Raw genomic sequence first — 25,109 nt, 5'->3', positions numbered from 1 at the left:
GAGTTACTCATTAATGCATATGAAACGTCTGAGAAGCAATGTGCACACTTTCATGTGTATAGAGTTATCATCAGCCATCTGTTCAGTAAAGACTTTGTGTTTATAAAGAAGTTGTGGTTTCCTCTCTGGAACTGTTTACCAATTGGTCCTCCCCGGCCAAAGCTATCGACAACATGTGGTCAGCAAAGGTGTATCGCTACTGTAGTGCACCACACACCCAGCCAGGGCCCACATTTTCATGTAGCGTGCCGGGGTGCGGCAGACAATTACGTCGCCCACGACTTCCACCCCGCGCCACATTACACCTAATCAAATGAACATGCAGTCTCTGGCCTTGGCCACTATACAGTTGAAGAAGCTGTGTAGTTTCACTCTGCAATTGAACATATCAGTCCAGTGGTGGCACCAAGAAAAACACCCACTGATCTGATGATCTATCCTCATCTGGACAACCCCTTTGCTTTCCACAAAGACTTTAAAATATCATCTGTTAATATACAAATAAAGTAACAAAAATGTACTGTGTATAACACGGTGTGAAGTACCACTCTGGGAGAAGTTCCCAAAAAAAACAACAACCATATTTTGGTCCCATGACTAGCCAAGATTCATTTGAATTGAACCTTAGATGACCAGAGAAACCCATGATGTTCGCTATAAGTTTAGTCCACATGACCTATAGAGTATCACAGTCTTGTAGTTTTAATTGAGAGGCTAATATGTAGGGGCATTATGGATATCTTAATGTTGGTGACTGTAGGTTGATCTGCACACAGAGGTAAAGGACTTTTGGTGACCCCACCAATTCTGACCTTCAGTCCTTCTAAAGGCTGCTTTACACCAGACAATCTATCGTGCGATACATCGTCGGGGTCACGGTTTTTGTGACGCACATCCGGCATTGCTGGCGATGCCGGCCTGTGTGACACCTCTTAGCGACGCAGTATCGCTCACAAATCGTGAGTCGTGTACTGGTCGCTAGGTTCCATAATATCGTTTAATTTAGTTGTTCATCGTTTCCGTGGTAGCACACGTCGCTCCGTGTGACACCCCGGGAATGATGAACAGCAGCTCACCTGCGTCACGCGGCTGCCGCCGGCTATGTGAAGGAAGGAGGTGGGCGGGATGTTTACGTCCCGCTCATCTCCGCCCCTCCGCTTCCATTGGCCGGCGGCCGTGTGACGTCGTTGTGACGCTGAACGTCCCTCCTACTCCAGGAAGTGAACGTTTGCCGCCCACAGCGTGGTCGCACGAGAGGTAAGTACGTGTGACGGGGGGTTACCGACTTTGTGCGACACGGGCAGCGATTTGCCCGTGACGCAAAAAGGACAGGGGCGGGTACGATCGATTGTGAAATTGCACAATCGGTCGTACCGTGTAAAGCAGCCTTAAGAGGATGGCTCCTCAGAATGAATGTCAATGAAACATTCTATTATCCATATAAAACTTGACGGAAATATTTATTGTATTATTCTATATTCAATCTAAGGCATATGGAAGTATAGTAGAGCCTCAAAACAGCTATGGACACCATATTGAGGCTGTGTACATTTAGAAGGTTGTATGGGGCTGTAATCCCAAGGAGCATGTGATTTCCATGTGTGCAGGCTATATTATAAGCAACTACAAGTAGAAGGTTATGAGGCTGGAAGAGGACACCAAAGATTGCAATACATACAACTAGCAGTAGTTAATCTGAAAAATGTCATCCCTTTGGGGAGATGCCAAAATAACCTAAAATCAGTGAGATCAATAATTCTGCTGAAAGGCAAGGCTTGATGACATGTACCGTACCTTGACCATAAGTACAGGATCTAGATTGCTATAAACATATGTCATCTCTGTAGTGTAGTGGAAAATGTTGGGGTTTTTTTTGGCATATAAAATACTAAAAACTTCAATATTGATGTGTTCACTCACCTGTTGTTCATGGAGGTGTGTTTTTCATTATATATATTCCGAGTGGAGTGTTTCATATTGCTCCGCCGATTCTCTTTCCTCACTCTTCACTTATACAAACTGAGCTGGAAAAGGAACAGTCCAGACCTTTCCTGTTCTTCCTTTGCTGGGGAGGAGGCCCCCTGCATCAGCAGTAAACTCAGTCTGGGCATCTATTGTCAAGAAGTAATTTATGACACAAGTTGCTACAGTTTTATTTCCTCCCACTGTGAAACTCTATAAAAGGGAAAACAAAAGCAATTAAGAAAAGTAGTGTAAAAAGCAAAAACCTAATATAGAAAAGAAGCTTTATTAAATAATGTACTAATATTTTCTATATAGTGTGGTAAAAGAAAAGTATTGTTCATATACGGTATGTGTGTGTGTGTGTGTGTGTGTGTATATATATATATAGATATATATATATATATATATATATATATATATATATATATATATATATATAAATATATATATATATATATATATATATATATATATATATATATATATATATATACTGTATATACAGTATATATTTTGTTGGGTTTTTTTGCACATTATGAGCTGTGATTGTTATTCCTCACACTCATTCTTTGATCAGATTTTTAAATAGAAATTCTCCATTGAGAAAAATTTCATTATTTACAGTAAATCTTCATACATTCATGCTCAGCGGGCAACTTTTTTTTAGGCTTTATTCAGACAACCGTTTTTCACAGAACACATGCCCATTATAGTCTATTGGACTATTCACATGTCCACGACTGGTTTCATGCAGGAAGGGGCCTGCCGATGCCACTGTTTATTTCAACTGGAGGAGCCTCCAAGGATGCACATTCAGCTGAAATGTATTGTGGCACAGAGACCTGCTGACTCTCTGCACTGCAATATGCACTGCTAGACAATCAGACGCTGGCAGCTGATGTAGACAAGCCCATCATGCTCAGCGAATGGTAATGATGTCATGGGCCCTGCATCTCGGACACACCAAAGTAGGCTGTCAGCGATGGAAGAAGATGCTGCTTGTCGTGCGAGCTAGGGATGGGAAAAACAATGGCTTACGTTTTTAAATCTGTTAGAAAAGAGCGGTAGAATTGATATTATTACAGTAAGGAGCTATGACAGAGGACATTATTACAGGAAGGGGCCAGGAGTGGGACATTATCACAAGATAAGACTAGGATAAAGAACATTATTTTTCAGGAAAGACCCCAGCATAGGGGATATTATTACAGGAAGGGGTCAGGATGCTGGACACTGATGGGGGGGACATGATTACAGGAAGGGGCTAGGACAGAGAACATTATTACAAGAGGCCAGCATAAAGGACATTATTTTAGGAAGGGCCAAGATGGAGCATAATATTACAGGAGGGGCCCAGGATGGCAGACATTATTGGAAGAAGGGCACAGAAATGGGAACATTAAAGGAATGGCACAGTTTGATGGACATTATTACAGGAATTGCCAAGGATGGGTGACATTATTACAGGATGGGGGACATTATTATGTGAAGGGGCCTAGAATTGGAAACATTATTATAGGAAAAGACCTAGGATGACAGAAATTATTAAAGGAGGAACTAGAATTGGGGACATTGAAGGAAGAGCAAAGAATAGGGGACATTATTACAGGAAGTGTCCAGGATAGAGAACAATATTATAGGAAGAGCCCAGGATTGGAGATATTATTACGGAAAGGGAACTAGGATGGAGGACATTATTACAGTAAGGGCCCAAGATGAATGACATTATTACAAGAAGGGCCAATATGGGAACATCATTACAGGAAGAGGCCACGAGAATGGGATACATTATTATAGGAAGGGCCCAGGATGGGGGACATTATTATAGGAAGGGTCCAGGATTGAGGACATTAATACAGGAAGATCCAAGGATTGGAGACATTATTACAGGAAGGGCCCAGGATGGGGGACATTATTACAGAAAGGGCTTAGGATAGAGGACATTAATACAGGAATGGCCCAGGATATAGAACAGTATTACAGTATGGTGAACATTTATACAGCAAGGCCCAGAATAAGGGGCATTATTACAGAAAGGGCCAAGTTGGGGAAACTTATTACAGGAATGGGGGACATTATTATAGGAATCATCCAGGAGGATGGGGGACATTATTACATGGGAGATAAAAACATATGTCTTTATAGGATCTGGAACACTGCAAGAGTTCATATAGCTGACCAACATGTAGGTATAGGCCCAAGCCCAAATTATACATCAAGGCACATAGTTACGGTACTGGAAATCACCATTTTTGCCCCATGAACAAAGATTTAAAGGCTAAGCGGAAGCAGCAAAGAGGCAACACTGGATTGCCAGGTGCATCAACAGGTAAGACATGCTTATTTTTTGTGGGGAGAAGGTTTGTTTTTAAAGCTTCATCTGTCTTTTCTACATGGTTCTTTGAAAACTGATAACTTTTTTATACCATTTTCTCCAAATGTTTGTATTTATATACATAGCTGCTTAGAATACTGCCGGTTTGAATGAAAGGGTTATTCCAAAAATAGCTGGGAGTCTGACAGGTGGGAGTTCCAGAAAATCAGAAAACAGGCCTTTGCAGATCTCTGTTTTTAATGCAGGTGCACGTGTTAACCTGTGCGCCATTCATTGTCTATGAGAGTGCTGTAAATAGCATAGTGCTGTACTCTGATGTCTCTGGTAGTGCCATAGACATGTAGCAGAGGCGAGCATGTGCACCTCCTCTCGATTCAAGATAGGTCTCTGCCGGCCTCATTCTCAGGGTCCCAGAGTCGCATTCTCTCAGCAAGTTATTGTATATTCTACTCTATACATATATGCCTTTCATCGGTATCTGCCATGCTTGATTTGGAACTTTGCACTGTATTTAGATCTCTTGCATAAGCATTAATTTGGCCTATGACTAAGCTTACACATAATGATTTTGGATTATCCATTAGTCAATTTTGTGAGTGATAGAAGTGACAAATACAATTAGCCAAAATTTTTAGGCACTAAGACACACTGTTTAGCAAGAAAAAGATTCTTGCTAAAAAGTCAGTGCACCTTAAGGTTTGGAAGCAGCTCACTGGGAGACTGCATTCCGGGCATTCCCAATGCAATAAAGAAAATTTCTGGCTGGTTACTCGTTGCTGTGACACTATGTCTGTTTCTTACACACAGATTTATGGAGTTTCTTTCTTCATAACCTCACAAGGACAATGAACACACAACATACACATTCAATGCGTATCATTGGATTAAATGTCTTATGCAGCTATTCAATACATAGACATGCATTAGTTATGATTTCTAAAAAAATAATCTTCAAATACACAATTGCGCCATCATTTTGGTTTTTTTCAACAACTGAAATAATGTGAAGTATTAATGTTTTAATGTTCAGTTTAAATATTATCATTTGTTTGCAATGGCATAAAATATAAAAAATAATTTAAAAAGCTTGACATGTTCCACGTTTAAACACTAGGAGGAGCAGCTGCTGAAATCTGGCCTGAAGCCTAGTGTACGAACAGCTCACATTACAACTGCAGTAAAAGTGGGTGGAATCTGCTTCCATGTCATTGATGTCATGCTTCCCTTTCCCTTCTGGGTGCTAACAAAAGGATAGGGGAGGATGAAGATTAGGATCACAGTGCGGAGCCATTTTGTTATTGACATTGAACTGTGAAAGTGTCACCGGGGAAGGCTGGCATACTGCTCCATAGTATAATGCATCCCATATAGCTCTCCATAACTGTGCACCATAATTGTGCCCATAAAGTAGAGCCCCGTATGTACACCATGTGCAGAATTATTAGGCAAGTTGTATTGTAGAGGACTGTTTTTATTATTGATCACAACAACTATGTTCTCAATCAACCCAAAAGGCTCATAAATATCAAAGCTTAATATTTTTGGAAGTTGGAGTGGGTTTATTTTAGATTTGGCTATCTTAGGAGGATATCTGTTTGTGCAGGTAACTATTAAGGCCACGTCTCACTAAGCGACATCGCTAGCGACATCGCTGCTGAGTCACGGTTTTTGCGACACAACAGCGATCTTGCTAGCGATGTCGCTGTATGTGACATCCAGCAAAGACCTGGCCCCTGCTGTGAGGTCGCCGGTCATTGCTGAATGTCCTGGACCATTTTTTGGTCGTTGCTCTCCCGCTGTGAAGCACACATCGCTGTGTTTGACAGCGAGAGAGCAACGATCTGAATGTGCAGGGAGCAGGGAGCCGGCTTCTGCGGACGCTGGTAACCAAGGTACACATCGGGTAACCAAGCAAAGCGCTTTGCTTGGTTACCCGATATTTACCTTGGTTGCCAGCGTCCACAGCTTCTAGAAGCCGGCTCCCTGCACATGTAGCCAAGGTACACATCGGGTAACTATAAGCAAAGCACTTTGCTTACTAACCCGATGTGTACTATGGTTACCAAGCACAGAGTCGTTACATGGGTCGCTGGTGGCTGATCTCTGATCGCTGTGGAGATCTGCCTGATTGACAGCTCACCAGCGACCATGTAGCGACGCTCCAGCGATCCCTGCCAGGTTGAATCGCTGGTGGGATAGCTGGAGCGTTGCTAAGTGTGACGGTACCTTTACTGTGCAGAATTATTAGGCAACTTAATAAATAACAAATATATTCCCATCTCACTTGTTTCTGACATGCAAAAACAAAACCCCAAAAAATTAGTGACCAATATAGCCACCTTTCTTTATGATGGCACTCAACAGCCTACCATCCATAGATTCTGTCAGTTGCTTGATCTGTTTACGATCAACATTGCGTGCAGCAGCCACCACAGCCTCCCAGACACTTTTCCGAGAGGTGTACTGTTTTCCCTCCCTGTAGAGCTCACACTTTATGAGGGACCACAGGTTCTCTATGGGGTTCAGATCAGGTGAACAAGAGAGTTATGTCATTATTTTTTCATCTTTTAGACCTTTACTGGCCAGCCACGCTGTAGAGTAGTTGGGTGGATGTGATGGAGCATTGTCCTGCATGAAAATCATGTTTTTCTTGAATGATACTGACTTTTTCCTGTACCACTGCTTGAAGAAGTTGTCTTCCAGAAACTGGCAGTAAGTCTGGGAGTTGAGCTTCACTCCATCCGCAACCCGAAAAGGTCCCACAAGTTCATCTTTGATGATACCAGCCCATAAAAGTACACCACCTCCACCTTGCTGGCATCTGAATCGGAGTGGAGCTCTCTGCCCTTTACTGATCCAGCCTCTGGCCCATCCATCTGGCCCATCAAGAGTCATTCTCATTTTATCAGTCCATAAAACCTTTGAAAAATCATCTTAAGATATTTCTTGGCTCAGATATTTTATCTTATGTTTTAAAGGTGGTCGTTTTTCAGCCTTCCTTCCCCTGGCCATGTCCCTGAGTATGGCACACCTTGTGCTTTTTGATACTCCAGTAATGTTGCAGCTCTGAAATGTGGCCAAACTGGTGGCAAATGGCATCTTGGCAGCTTCACGCTTGATTTTCCTAAATTCATGGGCAGTTATTTATCACCTTTTTACCCCAACACGCTTCTTGCGACCCTGTTGGCTATTTGCCATGAAACGCTTGATTGATTGGTGATCACGCTTCAAAAGTTTGGCAATTTCAAGACTGCTGCATCCCTCTCCAAGACATCTCACAATTTTGGACTTTTCAGAGGCTGTCAAATCTCTCTTCTGACCCATTTTGCCAAAGGAAAGGAAGTTGCCTAATAATTAAGCACACATTATATAGGGTGTTGATGTCATTCTACCACACCCCTCCTCATTACAAAGATGCACATCCCCTGATTTACTTAATTGGTAGTTGTCTCTCAAGCCTATGCAGCTTTGAGTAGGACAGCATGTATAAAAAGTATCATGTGATTAAAATACTCATTTGCCTAATAATTCTGCACACAGTGTATATATGCCCATATACAGTCATATGAAAAAGTTTGGGCTCCCCTATTAATTTTTTTATTTAAATAGCCACTGGGTTAAATACACAAGTTATCAAATCAGGACAGCAATATTGCGCATCAGGGTCACCATATGCGAAAAAAATTAAAATTTAACTTTTACTTAATTTATTCATAAAAATGAGGATACTCCTCACTAATAAAAGGACAAACAATACAAATAAGGTTTTGCCCCTCCTACTTTTTCAAGGGTTCAATGCAAACCATAAACAAGCTAGTACCGCTATACAAGGTGGAACTTTTCTCACCCATAAACCAGGTGCCAGTTTCAGAAAGTCCACTGATAAATAAAGAAATGGATTTATCTCACCAAATTCTGATATACCACATATTAGATTCAAATGGGTTCAGGCATCCTCCTGGCGGAACCTCATGATTAAGAAAATGTACCTCCCAACGCGTTTCGTTAGAAAAGCAAACTCATCAGGGGAGCTTATAATTGTGGCAATTGCATCTCAATGACATGCACGTGGCAGGAGCGGCCGTGCTTATCGCTCTAACTTAGAGCGATAAGCACGGCCGCTCCTGCCACGTGCATGTCATTGGGAGTGGGGTCCATGGCTTATGGGACCTGAATTGGATTTACCGCATACATGACTCCTTATTGAGTCTATGTTTATTGCATATGATGAATTTTTGGACTCATTTTTAATGAGACCTGAGATGCAATTGCCACAATTATAAGCTCCCCTGATGAGTTTGCTTTTCTAACGAAACGCGTTGGGAGGTACATTTTCTTAATCATGAGGTTCCGCCAGGAGGATGCCTGAACCCATTCGAATCTAATATGTGGTATATCAGAATTTGGTGAGATAAATCCATTTCTTTATTTATCAGTGGACTTTCTGAAACTGGCACCTGGTTTATGGGTGAGAAAAGTTCCACCTTGTATAGCGGTACTAGCTTGTTTATGGTTTGCATTGAACCCTTGAAAAAGTAGGAGGGGCCAAACCTTATTTGTATTGTTTGTCCTTTTATTAGTGAGGATTATCCTCATTTTTATGAATAAATTAATTAAAAGTTAAATTTTAATTTTTTTCGCATATGGTGACTCTGATGCGCAATATTGCTGTCCTGATTTGCACCCCTATTAATGTTAACCTTTTTTCTTTATAACAATTTGGGTTTTTGCAACAGCTATTTCAGTTTCATATATCTAATAACTGATGGACGGAGTAATATTTCTGGATTGAAATGAGGTTTATTGTACTAACAGAAAATGTGCAATCCGCATTTAAACAAAATTTGACCGGTGCAAAAGTATGGCCACCCTAATCAATTTCTTGATTTGAACACTCCTAACTACTTTTTACTGACTTACTAAAGCACTAAATTGGTTTTGTAACCTCATTGAGCTTTGAACTTCATAGGCAGGTGTATCCAATCATGAGAAAAGGTATTTAAGGTGGCCACTTACAAGTTGTTCTCCTATTTGAATCTCCTATGAAGAGTGGCATCATGGGCTCCTCAAAACAACTCTCAAATGATCTGAAAACAAAGATTATTCAACATAGTTGTTCAGGGGAAGGATACAAAAAGTTGTCTCAGAGATTTAAACTGTCAGTTTCCACTGTGAGGAACATAGTAAGGAAATGGAAGAACACAGGTACAGTTCTTGTTTAGCCCAGAAGTGGCAGGCCAAGAAAAATATCAGAAAGGCAGAGAAGAATGGTGAGAACAGTCAAGGACAATCCACAGACCACCTCCAAAGATCTACAGCATCATCTTGCTGCAGATGGTGTTAATGTGCATCGGTCAACAATACAGCGCACGTTGCACAAGGAGAAGCTGTATGGGAGAGTGATGTGAAAGAAGCCGTTTCTGCAAGCACGCCACAAACAGAGTCGCCTGAGGTATGCAAAAGCACATTTGGACAAGCCAGTTACATTTTGGAAGAAGGTCCTGTGGACTGATGAAACAAAGATTGAGTTGTTTGGTCATACAAAAAGGCGTTATGCATGGAGGCAAAAAAACACGGCATTCCAAGAAAAGCACTTGCTACCCACAGTAAAATTTGGTGCAGGTTCCATCATGCTTTGGGGCTGTGTGGCCAATGCCGGCACCGGGAATCTTGTTAAAGTTGAGGGTCGCATGGATTCAACTCAGTATCAGCAGATTCTTGACAATAATGTGCAAGAATCAGTGACGAAGTTGAAGTTACACAGGGAATAGATATTTCAGCAAGACAATGATCCAAAACACCGCTCCAAATCTACTCAGGCATTCATGCAGAGGAACAATTACAATGTTCTGGAATGGCCATCCCAGTCCCCAGACCTGAATATCATTGAAAATCTGTAGGATAATTTGAAGCGTGCTGTCCATGCTCGGCGACCATCAAACTTAACTGAACTGGAATTGTTTTGTAAACAGGAATGGTCAAATATACCTTCATCCAGGATCCAGGAACTCATTAAAAGCTACAGAAAGCCACTAGAGGCTGTGATTTTTTCAAATGGAGGATCTACAAAATATTAATGTCACTTTTAAGTTGAGGTGCCCATACTTTTGCACCGGTCAAATTTTGTTTAAATGCGGATTGCACATTTTCTGTTCGTACAATAAACCTCATTTCAATCCAGAAATATTACTCAGTACATCAGTTATTAGATATATGAAACTGAAATAGCTGTTGCAAAAACCCAAATTGTTATAAAGAAAAAAGGTTAACATTAATTGGGGTGCCCAAACTTTTTCATATGACTGTAGTATGTCAGAGCAAAGAGCGGAGCGGTGACAGGAGGAGTTGCTGGGGCACCAGTCTGACAGGAAGAGCTGCCGGGGCACGATGGTGACAGAAGCAGCTGCCAGGACACCAGAGTGAAAGAAGGAGCTGCCAGGACAACAGGGTGACCGGAAGAGCTGCCGGGACACCAGGGTGACAGGAAGAGCTGCCGGGAGATGCAGTGGGGAACGGTGATTGCAGCCTACCATCATTGGTACAATACCAGACTCAGGCTGCCGATCACCGCTCCTCACCATCTATGAGACCCCCCTCCCCCCCATTAATAATCTGTAAGTGAAAAGAAATAACCACAAACACTGAAAAATTCTTTATTTGAAATAAAATACAAAAAAAAACCACCCTTTCACCAATTTATTAACTCCAAACACCCAGTTTCGATGTAATCTACACAACCCTATGCCAATTTATTTATTCATTTTTACACCACTATACACGCACACCGTCTGTGATTCCAAGCAGTTAGATATGCTGTCACACAAGGTGGGGGGCACAGTCTGACTGCAACCAATCACAGATGCTGGGATTGACAGTGGGCGGCGGAAACAGTGTATATGCATGAGGATAATGAGCGGCCTGGGAAGTAAAGCTATATCTGTGGGGAGACTGAGAGGTATAACGCACCCTCATTATTTCTATTTTCTTTCTTTTACCTATTTTTTTTAATGATCCGGATGACTGGATCTGCATAATTACCCAGAGTTACCTGAGAACGCAAGGCCCGGCGTAGGTGCACTGATGTTTAGTATCCCGCGCGGATCAAGACATTTACAATCCAGGTTCACCCATCGTTCACTACCTGTGACGTAACCTCTGACTTCCGGACATTCAGAAGTTGTGGTCACAAGATGACTCTGTGAGAGCGGTGTCAATAAAAAGTGAAGGGTGAGTATAAAGAGGGCTTTACACGGTAGCGATATCGCTAGCAATTTCTAGCGATAGAGACCGTGTAAGTACTCGCCCCCGTCGCGCATGCGATTGTTTGTGATCGCTGCCGTAGCGAACATTATCGCTATGCAGCGTCACACATACTTACCTGGTCGGCGGCGTCGCTGTGACTGCCGAACAATCCCTCCTTCAAGGGGGAGGGACGTTCGGCATCACAGCGACGTCACCGCAACGTCACTAAGCGGCCGGCCAATCAAAGCAGAGGGGCGGAGATGAGCAGGACGTAACATCCCGCCTACCTCCTTCCTTCCTCATTGTGGCCGGCGGCAGGTAAGGAGACGTTCCTCGCTCCTGCGGTGTCACACATAGCGATGTGTGCTGCCGCATGAGCGATGAACCACAACGCTAAACAACCCTTACCGATTTTTTACATTGGGACGACTGCTCCATGGTGAACGATTTTCACCATTTTTGAGGTCGCCTTAGGTCGCTGGTAAGTATTACACACTGCGATATCGTTAATGATGCCGGATGTGCGTCACTAACAACTTGACCCCGGCGACCAAACATTAACGATATCGTAGCGTGTAAAGCCCCCTTAAGACTAGGGACAGAGACCTTAGATTAAAAGCACCACTTCAGTGCTGAAAAAACAAACTCTGGAGTGGTGCTTTAAGGCGCAATTCTGTCTTCATTTCTATGCATATAAATCCTAGAATAGTGTATGCATTTGTTTACATGTGTGTTAATATAAGAGCCTCATTTATCTTTATCCTTTCACCCCCGATTCATTTTTCATTTTTTTCTCCCCTTCTTCCAAGAGTCACAACTTTTTTGTTTTTCCCATCAATATTACCATATAAGGGTTCATTTTTTGTAGCACGAGTTGTACTTTTGAATTACATTATTTATTTTACCATATACCTGAAAACGGAAAAAAAATAAAAATGTGGAAAAATTGTGAAAAAAGTGAAATTCCACAATGGTTTTTGTTTTTTTTATTCACCATTTTCAAAATATGGTAAAACTGACATGTCAGTATGATGTCTCAGGTCAGTATGAGTTTGCAGATACCAAACATCTATACTTTTACTTTTATCTAAGTGGTGAAAAAAAATTCAGAAGTTTGTGCAAAAAAAGAATTGCACTTTTGTCACTAGTTTCTGAGACCCGTAACATCCTCATTTCTTGGGCTCAGGGGCTCAGTGATGGCTTATTTTTTGACCTGGCATTTTTAATTATACCATTTTATTGTAAATTTAATGTTTTGATTGCCTGCAATTGCATTTTAATGCAATGTTGTGGTGACCAAAAAACCCATAAATTTTGTCGTTTGGAAATTTTTCTCACTACGCCTTGTATTAATCAGATTAACTGATTTTATAGTTAGATTATTTGATTATTTCTGAATGCCCCAATACAAGTATATGTATTCTTTTATTTTTATAATTGTTTTACTTTCAAAGGGGCAAAAGGGGGGTGATTTGAACTTTTTCGTTTTTTTATTTTTGAATATTTTTAAAAACTTTTTTTTTTTGTTACATTTTTTATTTATTTTACTAGTCCCCCTAGGGGATTTTTATCATTGCACTCTCTGATCACTTCTCCTGATCAGATAGATGCTTCAGCATTGTTCTGATCAGCAGAAATGCAGTGTTTCTGTGAGCGCCGATGCTCTGCCGGCTGTCACAGAAAGTGACTCATCACAACGTCAGGTGTCATCATCTGACCTGGCGCTGTCATGGTAACATCGTAGGGTAACACATTGGCGCTCCGTGATCACAAAACAGGGCCACCAATGGCAGTGGGGAACATCAAAATCCCCCCCAAGGCCCTTTAAATTGCACTGTCAGTGTTTGATAGAGTGATCTAAAGGGTTAGCAGGTGGGGGTGGATCTCTTACCTGTTAGCCGCATATGTCTGTTCATCAGATCAGCAGATATATGCAGGGATTACTGCGAGCTCGTCGCCACAGCCCGCAGTAACCGGGGGGACATGCCCAATGACATAATAGTATGTCATTGGTCGTGAAGGGGTTGATATTGTCTTAGTAGCACTCAGTAACCAATCAGCACTCAGCTTCATTTATAAAAAGCCACAATGGAAAAATTATTGCATTTGAACGGTTGCTGTGGACAACAAAGACCATTTTCCCATTTAGGAGCTGATTGTCTTAAGGCCGCTTTACACGCTGCGACATCGCTCAAGCGATCTCGTTACGGTCATGGAATTAGTGATGCACATCCGGTCGCTTTAGTGATGCCGTTGCGTGTGACACCTATGAGCGATTTTGCATCATCGCAAAAACGTGCAAAATCGCTCATAGGTGACATAGGGGTCCATTCTCGAATATCATTGCTGCTGCAGTAATGATGTAGTTCGTCGTTCCTGCGGGGGCACACATCGCTCCGTCTGACACCGCAAGAACGAGGAACCTCTCCTTACCTGCATCCCGCCCGCAATGCGGAAGGAAGGAGGTGGGCGGGATGTTCGTCCCGCTCATCTCCGCCCCTCCGCTTCTATTGGGCGGCGGTTCAGTGATGCTGCTGTGATGTCGCTGTGACGCTGAACGAACCGCCCCCTTAGAAAGGAGGCGGTTCGCCGGTCACAGCGACGTCGCTAGGCAGGTTAGTAGTGTGACAGGTCCGCGCGATGTTGTGCACCACGGGCAGCGATTTGCCCGTGTCGCACAACCGATGGGGGCGGGTACACACGCTAGCGATATCGGTCACGATATTGCAGCGTGTAAAGCGGCCTTTAGAGTGTAAAAGTACACAGGGCACTGACTAAAACACAGTTTAATAGCCTATGATGTAGTAATATGCTTTAATTTTCCATACCATTTTCAGTTTTAACACTTGCTATTTTGTACACAATATTCCCCTTTTATGTAAGGCTGTCTGTAACCTATGTGGAGATAACAGTGAAACAACAGACGCCCTACTTTCTCTCTTTGGAAACAGGAGAGAGCTAACAAGTAATGTGATCTGATTCACATTCGGCATCACACTAAAGATTAAATATCTTCACAGAAATGGACGACGACTCGAACTGTACAATCAATTCAGGACAAAAAATTCTCAGAGATTATATTTTCTGTTTTGACTATTGTTTTTTAATGATTGTAACACAAGAGTCTGAACTGTGCTTACAATAGATAAAGATGATCTACTACAAAGAGACACAACATGCTGAAGAATGAAAAGCCAAATTAATTATATAAGTGAGGCAATAAATGGTAATAGGTATGGCTCCTATCTCATCTGGCTCCCCATCGCATCCAAAAAACACATTGCTGATTATATATGTTCAAGACTTCTCTACTAAACTTTATGCTAACAGCAAGTCCTCTAGACCTTAGAGAGGTCCTTGCCACCTGACCACCTCTGGCAAGAGCAGTGTGTACAGATGAAGCAAGGTTTAAAGAAGTTGTCCAGTTACCAAAACTGTTGTTTTTTTTTTTTGATAAATCTTGCTATTATGTGCCTCTAAACACATCTATCACGTTATTTTACCAATATTATCTTTTATCATGGTCTAGCATAACATCTTCATTTCTGGCTCCAGCTCTGATGGAGTTAATCTCTCTCTTAACTTCCTGTGTTCAGTTACTACAACTTCCATAATCCTTTGCAGTAACTAGCAATCTATCTCCCAACCCATTCTGACTGTTCCCTCCCCTCAGATCTCCACCACAACAGTTCCCTCCCCTCCTTCCTGTGTGCACTGCCTAATCATGGTAATAGAGCTTTTATCCTTTGGTCTTTCTGTGCTGCATGTCACTATCTGTCTCCACTATGGGACTTGTAGTGCAGGTGACCGGATGATACATGTCACTAACTGCCCCTCTCTGTGATTTCTGCTGCATAGTACCAACTGTATACACTCTCACCTGCAGAACAAGTCCCATAGTGGAACGATGCTGAAGTTGGTTTCTTATTCGTCCAGTTTCTTATTCGGGGCTGAAGTTGGTTTCTTATTCGTCAGTTTCTTATTCGGCAATTTAGTTTTTTCAGTTTTTTATGCATTTATCAACAAAAATGACACATGACAATAATAAAATACAATGCACTGATGAGCCCTAATATACATACACTCAAAACCAGCTGCGAAAATTATAAAACTGGCAAAAAAATGGGCATCAAAGTGGGCACCAAAGTATGTTAGTGAAAGGGTTAAATGGCTTTGGGCCACTGATCTAACACGACAATTACCTATCTAGTGATGCCCCTAATCAAACTCAAGTGTCTCCAGCCTGGCCCAAAGGGGTACTGGGCATCAAAACTGGCATCAAAGTGGGCACACAGCCAATTTTCACAGATTTGAATAAGTAACCAGTGTTTTTGCGGGGTTAAATGGCTTTGGGCCACTGATCTCACACCACATTTACATACCTAGGGATGCCCCACATCAAACTCAGATCACTCCAGCCTGGCCCAAACAGGTTCTGGGCATCAGAACTGGCATCAAAGTGGGCAAAACCCCAGTTTTCACAGATTTGAATAAGTAACCAGTGTTTTTGAAGGGTTAAATGGCTTTGGGCCACTGATTTCACACCACATTTACATACCTAGGGATGTCCCACATCAAAATCAGATCACTCCAGCCTGGCCCAAACAGGTTCTGGGCATCAGAACTGGCATCAAAGTGGGCAAATGGCCAGTTTTCACAGATTTGAATAAGTAACCAGTGTTTTTGAGGGGTTAAATGGCTTTGGGCCACTGATCTCACACCACATTTACATACCTAGTGATGCCACACATCAAATTCAGATCACTCCAGCCTGGCCCAAACAGGTTCTGGGCATCAGAACTGGCATCAACGTGGTAAAAATCCCAGTTTTCACAGATTTGAATAAGTAACTGGTGTTTTTGAAGGGTTAAATGGCTTTGGGCCACTGATCTGACACCACATTTACATACCTAGTGATGCCACACATCAAATTCAGATCACTTTAGCCTGGCCCAAACAGGTTCTGGGCATCAGAACTGGCATCAAAGTGGGCAAAACCCACTTTTCACAGATTTGAATAAGTAACCAGTGTTTTTGAGGGGTTAAATGGCTTTGGGCCACTGATTTGACACCACAATTACATACCTAGTGATGCCACACATCAAATTCAGATCACTCCAGCCTGGCCCAAACAGGTTCTGGGCATCAGAACTGGCATCAAAGTGGGCAAAACCCCAGTTTTCACAGATTTGAAAAAGTAACCAGTGTTTTTGAGGGGTTAAATGGCTTTGGGCCACTGATCTGACACCACATTTACATACCTAGTGATGCCCCATATCAAATTCAGATCCCTCCAGCCTGGCCCAAACAGGTTCTGGGCATCAGAACTGGCATCAAAGTGGGCAAAACCCCAGTTTTCACAGATTTGAATAAGTAACCAGTGTTTTTGAGGGTTAAATGGCTTTGGGCCACTGACCTCACACCACATTTACATACCTAGTGATGACACACATAAAATTCAGATCACTCCAGCCTGGCCCAAACAGGTTCTGGGCATCAGAACTGGCATCAAAGTGGTAAAAATCCCAGTTTTCACAGATTTGAATAAGTAACCAGTGTTTTTGAGGGGTTAAATGGCTTTGGGCCACTGATCTCACACCACATTTACATACCTAGTGATGCCACACATCAAATTCAGATCACTCCAGCCTGGCCCAAACAGGTTCTGGGCATCAGAACTGGCATCAAAGTGGGCAAAACCCACTTTTCACAGATTTGAATAAGTAACTGGTGTTTTTGAGGGGTTAAATGGCTTTGGGCCACTGATCTCACACAACATTTACATACCTAGTGATTCCACACATCAAATTCAGATCACTCCAGCCTGGCCCAAACAGGTTCTGGGCATCAGAACTGGCATCAAAGTGGGCAAAACCCACTTTTCACAGATTTGAATAAGTAACCAGTGTTATTGAGGGGTTAAATGGCTTTGGGCCACTGATCTGACACCACATTTACATACCTAGTGATGCCACACATCAAATTCAGATCACTCCAGCCTGGCCCAAACAGGTTCTGGGCATCAGAACTGGCATCAAAGTGGGCAAAACTCACTTTTCACAGATTTGAAGAAGTAACCAGTGTTTTTGAGGGGTTAAATGGCTTTGGGCCACTGATCTGACACCACATTTACATACCTAGTGATGCCACACATCAAATTCAGATCACTTTAGCCTGGCCCAAACAGGTTCTGGGCATCAGAACTGGCATCAAAGTGGGCAAAACCCACTTTTCACAGATTTGAATAAGTAACCAGTGTTTTTGAGGGGTTAAATGGCTTTGGGCCACTGACCTCACACCACATTTACATACCTAGTGATGCCACACATCAAATTCAGATCACTCCAGCCTGGCCCAAACAGGTTCTGGGCATCAGAACTGGCATCAAAGTGGGCACACAGCCAATTTTCACAGATTTGAATAAGTAACCAGTGTTTTTGAGGGGTTAAATGGCTTTGGGCCACTGATCTCACACCACATTTACATACCTAGGGATGCCCCACATAAACTCAGATCACTCCAGCCTGGCCCAAACAGGTTCTGGGCATAAGAACTGGCATCAAAGTGGGCAAATGGCCAGTTTTCACAGATTTGAATAAGTAACCAGTGTTTTTGAGGGGTTAAATGGCTTTGGGCCACTGATCTCACACCACATTTACATACCTAGTGATGCCAAACATCAAATTCAGATCACTCCAGCCTGGCCCAAACAGGTTCTGGGCATCAGAACTGGCATCAAAGTGGGCAAAACCCCAGTTTTCACAGATTTGAATAAGTAACCAGTGTTTTTGAGGGGTTAAATGGCTTTGGGCCACTGATTTCACACCACATTTACATACCTAGGGATGTCCCACATCAAAATCAGATCACTCCAGCCTGGCCCAAACAGGTTCTGGGCATCAGAACTGGCATCAAAGTGGGCAAATGGCCAGTTTTCACAGATTTGAATAAGTAACCAGTGTTTTTGAGGGGTTAAATGGCTTTGGGCCACTGATCTCACACCACATTTACATACCTAGTGATGCCACACATCAAATTCAGATCACTCCAGCCTGGCCCAAACAGGTTCTGGGCATCAGAACTGGCATCAACGTGGTAAAAATCCCAGTTTTCACAGATTTGAATAAGTAACTGGTGTTTTTGAAGGGTTAAATGGCTTTGGGCCACTGATCTGACACCACATTTACATACCTAGTGATGCCACACATCAAATTCAGATCACTTTAGCCTGGCCCAAACAGGTTCTGGGCATCAGAACTGGCATCAAAGTGGGCAAAACCCACTTTTCACAGATTTGAATAAGTAACCAGTGTTTTTGAGGGGTTAAATGGCTTTGGGCCACTGATCTGACACCACATTTACATACCTAGTGATGCCACACATCAAATTCAGATCACTCCAGCCTGGCCCAAACAGGTTCTGGGCATCAGAACTGGCATCAAAGTGGGCAAAACCCACTTTTCACAGATTTGAATAAGTAACCAGTGTTTTTGAGGGGTTAAATGGCTTTGGGCCACTGACCTCACACCACATTTACATACCTAGTGATGCCACACATAAAATTCAGATCACTCCAGCCTGTTTGGGCCAGGCTGGAGTGATCTGAATTTTATGTGTGTCATCACTAGGTATGTAAATGTGGTGTGAGATCAGTGGCCCAAAGCCATTTAACCCTTCAAAAACACCAGTTACTTATTCAAATCTGTGAAAACTGGGATTTTTACCACTTTGATGCCAGTTCTGATGCCCAGAACCTGTTTGGGCCAGGCTAAAGTGATCTGAATTTGATGTGTGGCATCACTAAGTATGTAAATGTGGTGTGAGATCAGTGGCCCAAAGCCATTTAACCCCTCAAAAACACCAGTTACTTATTCAAATCTGTGAAAAGTGGGTTTTGCCCACTTTGATGCCAGTTCTGATGCCCAGAACCTGTTTGGGCCAGGCTAAAGTGATCTGAATTTTATGTGTGTCATCACTAGGTATGTAAATGTGGTGTGAGGTCAGTGGCCCAAAGCCATTTAACCCCTCAAAAACACTGGTTACTTATTCAAATCTGTGAAAAGTGGGTTTTGCCCACTTTGATGCCAGTTCTGATGCCCAGAACCTGTTTGGGCCAGGCTAAAGTGATCTGAATTTTATGTGTGTCATCACTAGGTATGTAAATGTGGTGTGAGGTCAGTGGCCCAAAGCCATTTAACCCCTCAAAAACACTGGTTACTTATTCAAATCTGTGAAAAGTGGGTTTTGCCCACTTTGATGCCAGTTCTGATGCCCAGAACCTGTTTGGGCCAGGCTAAAGTGATCTGAATTTGATGTGTGGCATCACTAAGTATGTAAATGTGGTGTGAGATCAGTGGCCCAAAGCCATTTAACCCCTCAAAAACACCAGTTACTTATTCAAATCTGTGAAAAGTGGGTTTTGCCCACTTTGATGCCAGTTCTGATGCCCAGAACCTGTTTGGGCCAGGCTAAAGTGATCTGAATTTTATGTGTGTCATCACTAGGTATGTAAATGTGGTGTGAGGTCAGTGGCCCAAAGCCATTTAACCCCTCAAAAACACTGGTTACTTATTCAAATCTGTGAAAAGTGGGTTTTGCCCACTTTGATGCCAGTTCTGATGCCCAGAACCTGTTTGGGCCAGGCTAAAATGATCTGAATTTTATGTGTGTCATCACTAGGTATGTAAATGTGGTGTGAGGTCAGTGGCCCAAAGCCATTTAACCCCTCAAAAACACTGGTTACTTATTCAAATCTGTGAAAAGTGGGTTTTGCCCACTTTGATGCCAGTTCTGATGCCCAGAACCTGTTTGGGCCAGGCTGGAGTGATCTGAATTTGATGTGTGGCATCACTAGGTATGTAAATGTGGTGTCAGATCAGTGGCCCAAAGCCATTTAACCCCTCAAAAACACTGGTTACTTATTCAAATCTGTGAAAACTGGGGTTTTGCCCATCTTGATACCAGTTCTGATGCCCAGAACCTGTTTGGGCCAGGCTGGAGTGATCTGAATTTGATGTGTGGCATCACTAGGTATGTAAATGTGGTGTGAGGTCAGTGGCCCAAAGCCATTTAACCCTTCAAAAACACCAGTTACTTATTCAAATCTGTGAAAACTGGGATTTTTACCACATTGATGCCAGTTCTGATGCCCAGAACCTGTTTGGGCCAGGCTGGAGTGATCTGAATTTGATGTGTGGTATCACTGGGTATGTAAATGTTGTATGAGGTCAGTGGCCCAAAGCCATTTAACCCCTCAAAAACACTGGTTACTTATTCAAATCTGTGAAAACTGGGGTTTTGCCCACTTTGATGCCAGTTCTGATGCCCAGAACCTGTTTGGGCCAGGCTGGAGTGATCTGAATTTGATGTGTGGCATCACTAGGTATGTAAATGTGGTGTCAGATCAGTGGCCCAAAGCCATTTAACCCCTCAAAAACACTGGTTACTTATTCAAATCTGTGAAAAGTGGGTTTTGCCCACTTTGATGCCAGTTCTGATGCCCAGAACCTGTTTGGGCCAGGCTAAAGTGATCTGAATTTGATGTGTGGCATCACTAGGTATGTAAATGTGGTGTGAGATCAGTGGCCCAAAGCCATTTAACCCCTCAAAAACACTGGTTACTTATTCAAATCTGTGAAAACTGGGTTTTTGCCCACTTTGATGCCAGTTCTGATGCCCAGAACCTGTTTGGGCCAGGCTGAAGTGATCTGAATTTGATGTGTGGCATCACTAGGTATGTAAATGTGGTGTGAGATCAGTGGCCCAAAGCCATTTAACCCTTCAAAAACACCAGTTACTTATTCAAATCTGTGAAAACTGGGATTTTTACCACTTTGATGCCAGTTCTGATGCCCAGATCCTGTTTGGGCCAGGCTGAAGTGATCTGAATTTTATGTGTGGCATCACTAGGTATGTAAATGTGGTGTGAGGTCAGTGGCCCAAAGCCATTTAACCCCTCAAAAACACTGGTTACTTATTCAAATCTGTGAAAACTGGGGTTTTGCCCATTTTGATGCCAGTTCTGATGCCCAGAACCTGTTTGGGCCAGGCTGGAGTGATCTGAATTTGATGTGTGGCATCACTAGGTATGTAAATGTGGTGTCAGATCAGTGGCCCAAAGCCATTTAACCCCTCAAAAACACTGGTTACTTATTCAAATCTGTGAAAAGTGGGTTTTGCCCACTTTGATGCCAGTTCTGATGCCCAGAACCTGTTTGGGCCAGGCTGGAGTGATCTGAATTTGATGTGTGGCATCACTAGGTATGTAAATGTGGTGTGAGGTCAGTGGCCCAAAGCCATTTAACCCCTCAGAAACACTGGTTACTTATTCAAATCTGTGAAAAGTGGGTTTTGCCCACTTTGATGCCAGTTCTGATGCCCAGAACCTGTTTGGGCCAGGCTGGAGTGATCTGAATTTGATGTGTGGCATCACTAGGTATGTAAATGTGGTGTGAGGTCAGTGGCCCAAAGCCATTTAACCCCTCAAAAACACTGGTTACTTATTCAAATCTGTGAAAACTGGGGTTTTGCCCACTTTGATGCCAGTTCTGATGCCCAGAACCTGTTTGGGCCAGGCTGGAGTGATCTGAATTTGATGTGTGGCATCACTAGGTATGTAAATGTGGTGTCAGATCAGTGGCCCAAAGCCATTTAACCCCTCAAAAACACTGGTTACTTATTCAAATCTGTGAAAAGTGGGTTTTTCCCACTTTGATGCCAGTTCTGATGCCCAGAACCTGTTTGGGCCAGGCTGGAGTGATCTGAATTTGATGTGTGGCATCACTAGGTATGTAAATGTGGTGTGAGATCAGTGGCCCAAAGCCATTTAACCCCTCAAAAACACTGGTTACTTATTCAAATCTGTGAAAACTGGGGTTTTGCCCACTTTGATGCCAGTTCTGATACCCAGAACCTGTTTGGGCCAGGCTAAAGTGATCTGAATTTGATGTGTGGCATCACTAGGTATGTAAATGTGGTGTGAGATTAGTGGCCCAAAGCCATTTAACCCCTCAAAAACACCAGTTACTTATTCAAATCTGTGAAAACTGGGGTTTTGCCCACTTTGATGCCAGTTCTGATGCCCAGAACCTGTTTGGGCCAGGCTAAAGTGATCTGAATTTGATGTGTGGCATCACTAGGTATGTAAATGTGGTGTGAGATCAGTGGCCCAAAGCCATTTAACCCCTCAAAAACACTGGTTACTAATTCAAATCTGTGAAAACTGGGTTTTTGCCCACTTTGATGCCAGTTCTGATGCCCAGAACCTGTTTGGGCCAGGCTAAAGTGATCTGAATTTGATGTGTGGCATCACTAGGTATGTAAATGTGGTGTGAGATCAGTGGCCCAAAGCCATTTAACTCTTCAAAAACACCAGTTACTTATTCAAATCTGTGAAAACTGGTATTTTTACCACTTTGATGCCAGTTCTGATGCCCAGAACCTGTTTGGGCCAGGCTGAAGTGATCTGAATTTGATGTGTGGCATCACTAGGTATGTAAATGTGGTGTGAGATCAGTGGCCCAAAGCCATTTAACCCCTCAAAAACACTGGTTACTTATTCAAATCTGTGAAAACTGGGGTTTTGCCCACTTTGATGCCAGTTCTGATGCAAAGAACCTGTTTGGGCCAGGCTGTAGTGATCTGAATTTGATGTGTGGCATCACTAGGTATGTAAATGTGGTGTGAGATCAGTGGCCCAAAGCCATTTAACCCCTCAAAAACACTGGTTACTTATTCAAATCTGTGAAAACTGGGGTTTTGCCCACTTTGATGCCAGTTCTGATGCCCAGAACCTGTTTGGGCCAGGCTGTAGTGATCTGAATTTGATGTGTGGCATCACTAGATATGTAAATGTGGTGTGAGATCAGTGGCCCAAAGCCATTTAACCCCTCAAAAACACCAGTTACTTATTCAAATCTGTGAAAATTGGCTGTGTGCCCACTTTGATGCCAGTTTTGATGCCCAGAACCCCTTTGGGCCAGGCTGGAGACACTTGAGTTTGATTAGAGGCATCACTAGATATGCAATTTTGGTGTTAGATCAGTGGCCCAAAGCCATTTAACCCTTTCACTAACATACTTCGGTGCCCACTTTGATGCCCATTTTTTGCCAGTTTTTTAATTTTCTCAGCTGGTTTTGAGTGTATGTATATTAGGGCTCATCAGTGCATTGTATTTTATTATTGTCATGTGTCATTTTTGTTGATAAATGCATAAAAAACTGAAAAAACTAAATTGCCGAATAAGAAACTGACGAATAAGAAACCAACTTCAGCCCCGAATAAGAAACTGGACGAATAAGAAACCAACTTCAGCATCGTCATAGTGGAGACAGTGACATGCTCTGCTCTGACACATAGTGTGCTGCATGTCACTGTCTCCACTGTGGGACTTGTTGTGCAGGTGAGAGTGTATACAGTTGGTAGTATGCAGCAGAAATCACAGAGTGGAGACAGTGACATGTATCATCCGGTCACCTGCACTACAAGTCCCATAGTGGAGACAATTAGTGACATGCAGCACACTATGTGTCAGAGCAGAGCATGTCACTGTCTCCACTCTGGAACTTGTAGTGCAGGTGACAGAGTGGAGCAGATTGGTCCCATGCAGCTGTGCTGCTGGTGGGAGTATATGATCACACTGCCGACACCGGCCGCTCTCCTGACAGCTGAGCACAGCGGGCGGGTGGACAGTGTGATCACATACTTGCGTGACAGGGGGGATTTCAGTGGAGGAAACCCCCCCTGTACTCCACACTGGAGCCCGTACCTGCCACAGCTGAATGCTGGTAAGCGTCTGCTTTCACCGCTCCACAGTAAAGTTCTCCGGCTCCTCCCCTCGATGCTGTGCTGTGACGTGCGGTAGTTACCGCCCACAGCCCTGTCAGTCACTGTGAGTGGCGCCGGCCTCCTGTGATGTACCCGTCTTGTTTGAGAGCCCGGAAATGCCGGGACGTCAGAGGATGCCGGCGGCCACAGCTCCAGGCGGTCATGTGACTGGCACTGAGCGTGCAGCATAGCGCCGCTCAGTGCCAGAAATGGAAATAGAGGCTATTGAAGAAGATGCAGACAATGGTAAGTGAAAATCATTGGGGGAAAAAAAAAAATGGGTGGACCACCCCTTTAACTTGACAAAACACACAAAGATTGGTGCTGTGTATACCAGTCTTGGGGCTTATGTCCACTTGTGTACCGTTTCTGATGTTAGAGCTTTGGAAGCGATATGCTAATGACCCTCTGCTGTATGCGTCAGCTGAAGGTCATGCGACTGTGATGCGATCTTGCGATCGCATCACAGGAGCGGAGAAGACATAGGGCGAACTTTCTCCCCATCTCCTCCGCTGTCTGTCTGTGTGTGCACCGCATTGCAGTCGCATAACGTGTGAGTGCAGTGTGATGTTGGGGGTGCGTGAGCTGAGACTCGCCGCAAAACGCAGCATGCTGCAATTGCACCGAGAGCACGATTCGTGCTGTAGAAAACTAAGCAAGAGGACACTGCCCCATAGATTAACACCGGCACTCGCACATAAAAATCGCACGTGGACATGAGCCCTTAATGATGGTGTGCAG

General features: G+C 43.2%; 2 protein-coding genes across 2 annotated transcripts in view; both read right to left on the bottom strand.

The window, feature by feature from the left end:
- The window catches only part of CUL3 (cullin 3), a 343,821-nt gene that overhangs the window by 105,855 nt on the left and 212,857 nt on the right, over nt 1-25,109 (bottom strand). The window lies entirely within an intron of this gene.
- The window catches only part of FAM124B (family with sequence similarity 124 member B), a 74,096-nt gene that overhangs the window by 42,714 nt on the left and 6,273 nt on the right, over nt 1-25,109 (bottom strand). The window contains exon 2 of the mRNA XM_075338627.1: nt 1,921-2,175. The gene's annotated coding sequence lies outside the window, so the exon portion shown is untranslated. The remainder of the gene's footprint in view (nt 1-1,920; nt 2,176-25,109) is intronic.

Source organism: Anomaloglossus baeobatrachus, chromosome 3, assembly GCF_048569485.1.
Source record: "Anomaloglossus baeobatrachus isolate aAnoBae1 chromosome 3, aAnoBae1.hap1, whole genome shotgun sequence".
NCBI classification, from domain to species: Eukaryota; Metazoa; Chordata; class Amphibia; order Anura; family Aromobatidae; genus Anomaloglossus; species Anomaloglossus baeobatrachus.
Note: the sequence above shows the minus strand (reverse complement) of the source record. Positions and strands in the feature narration are given on the sequence as shown.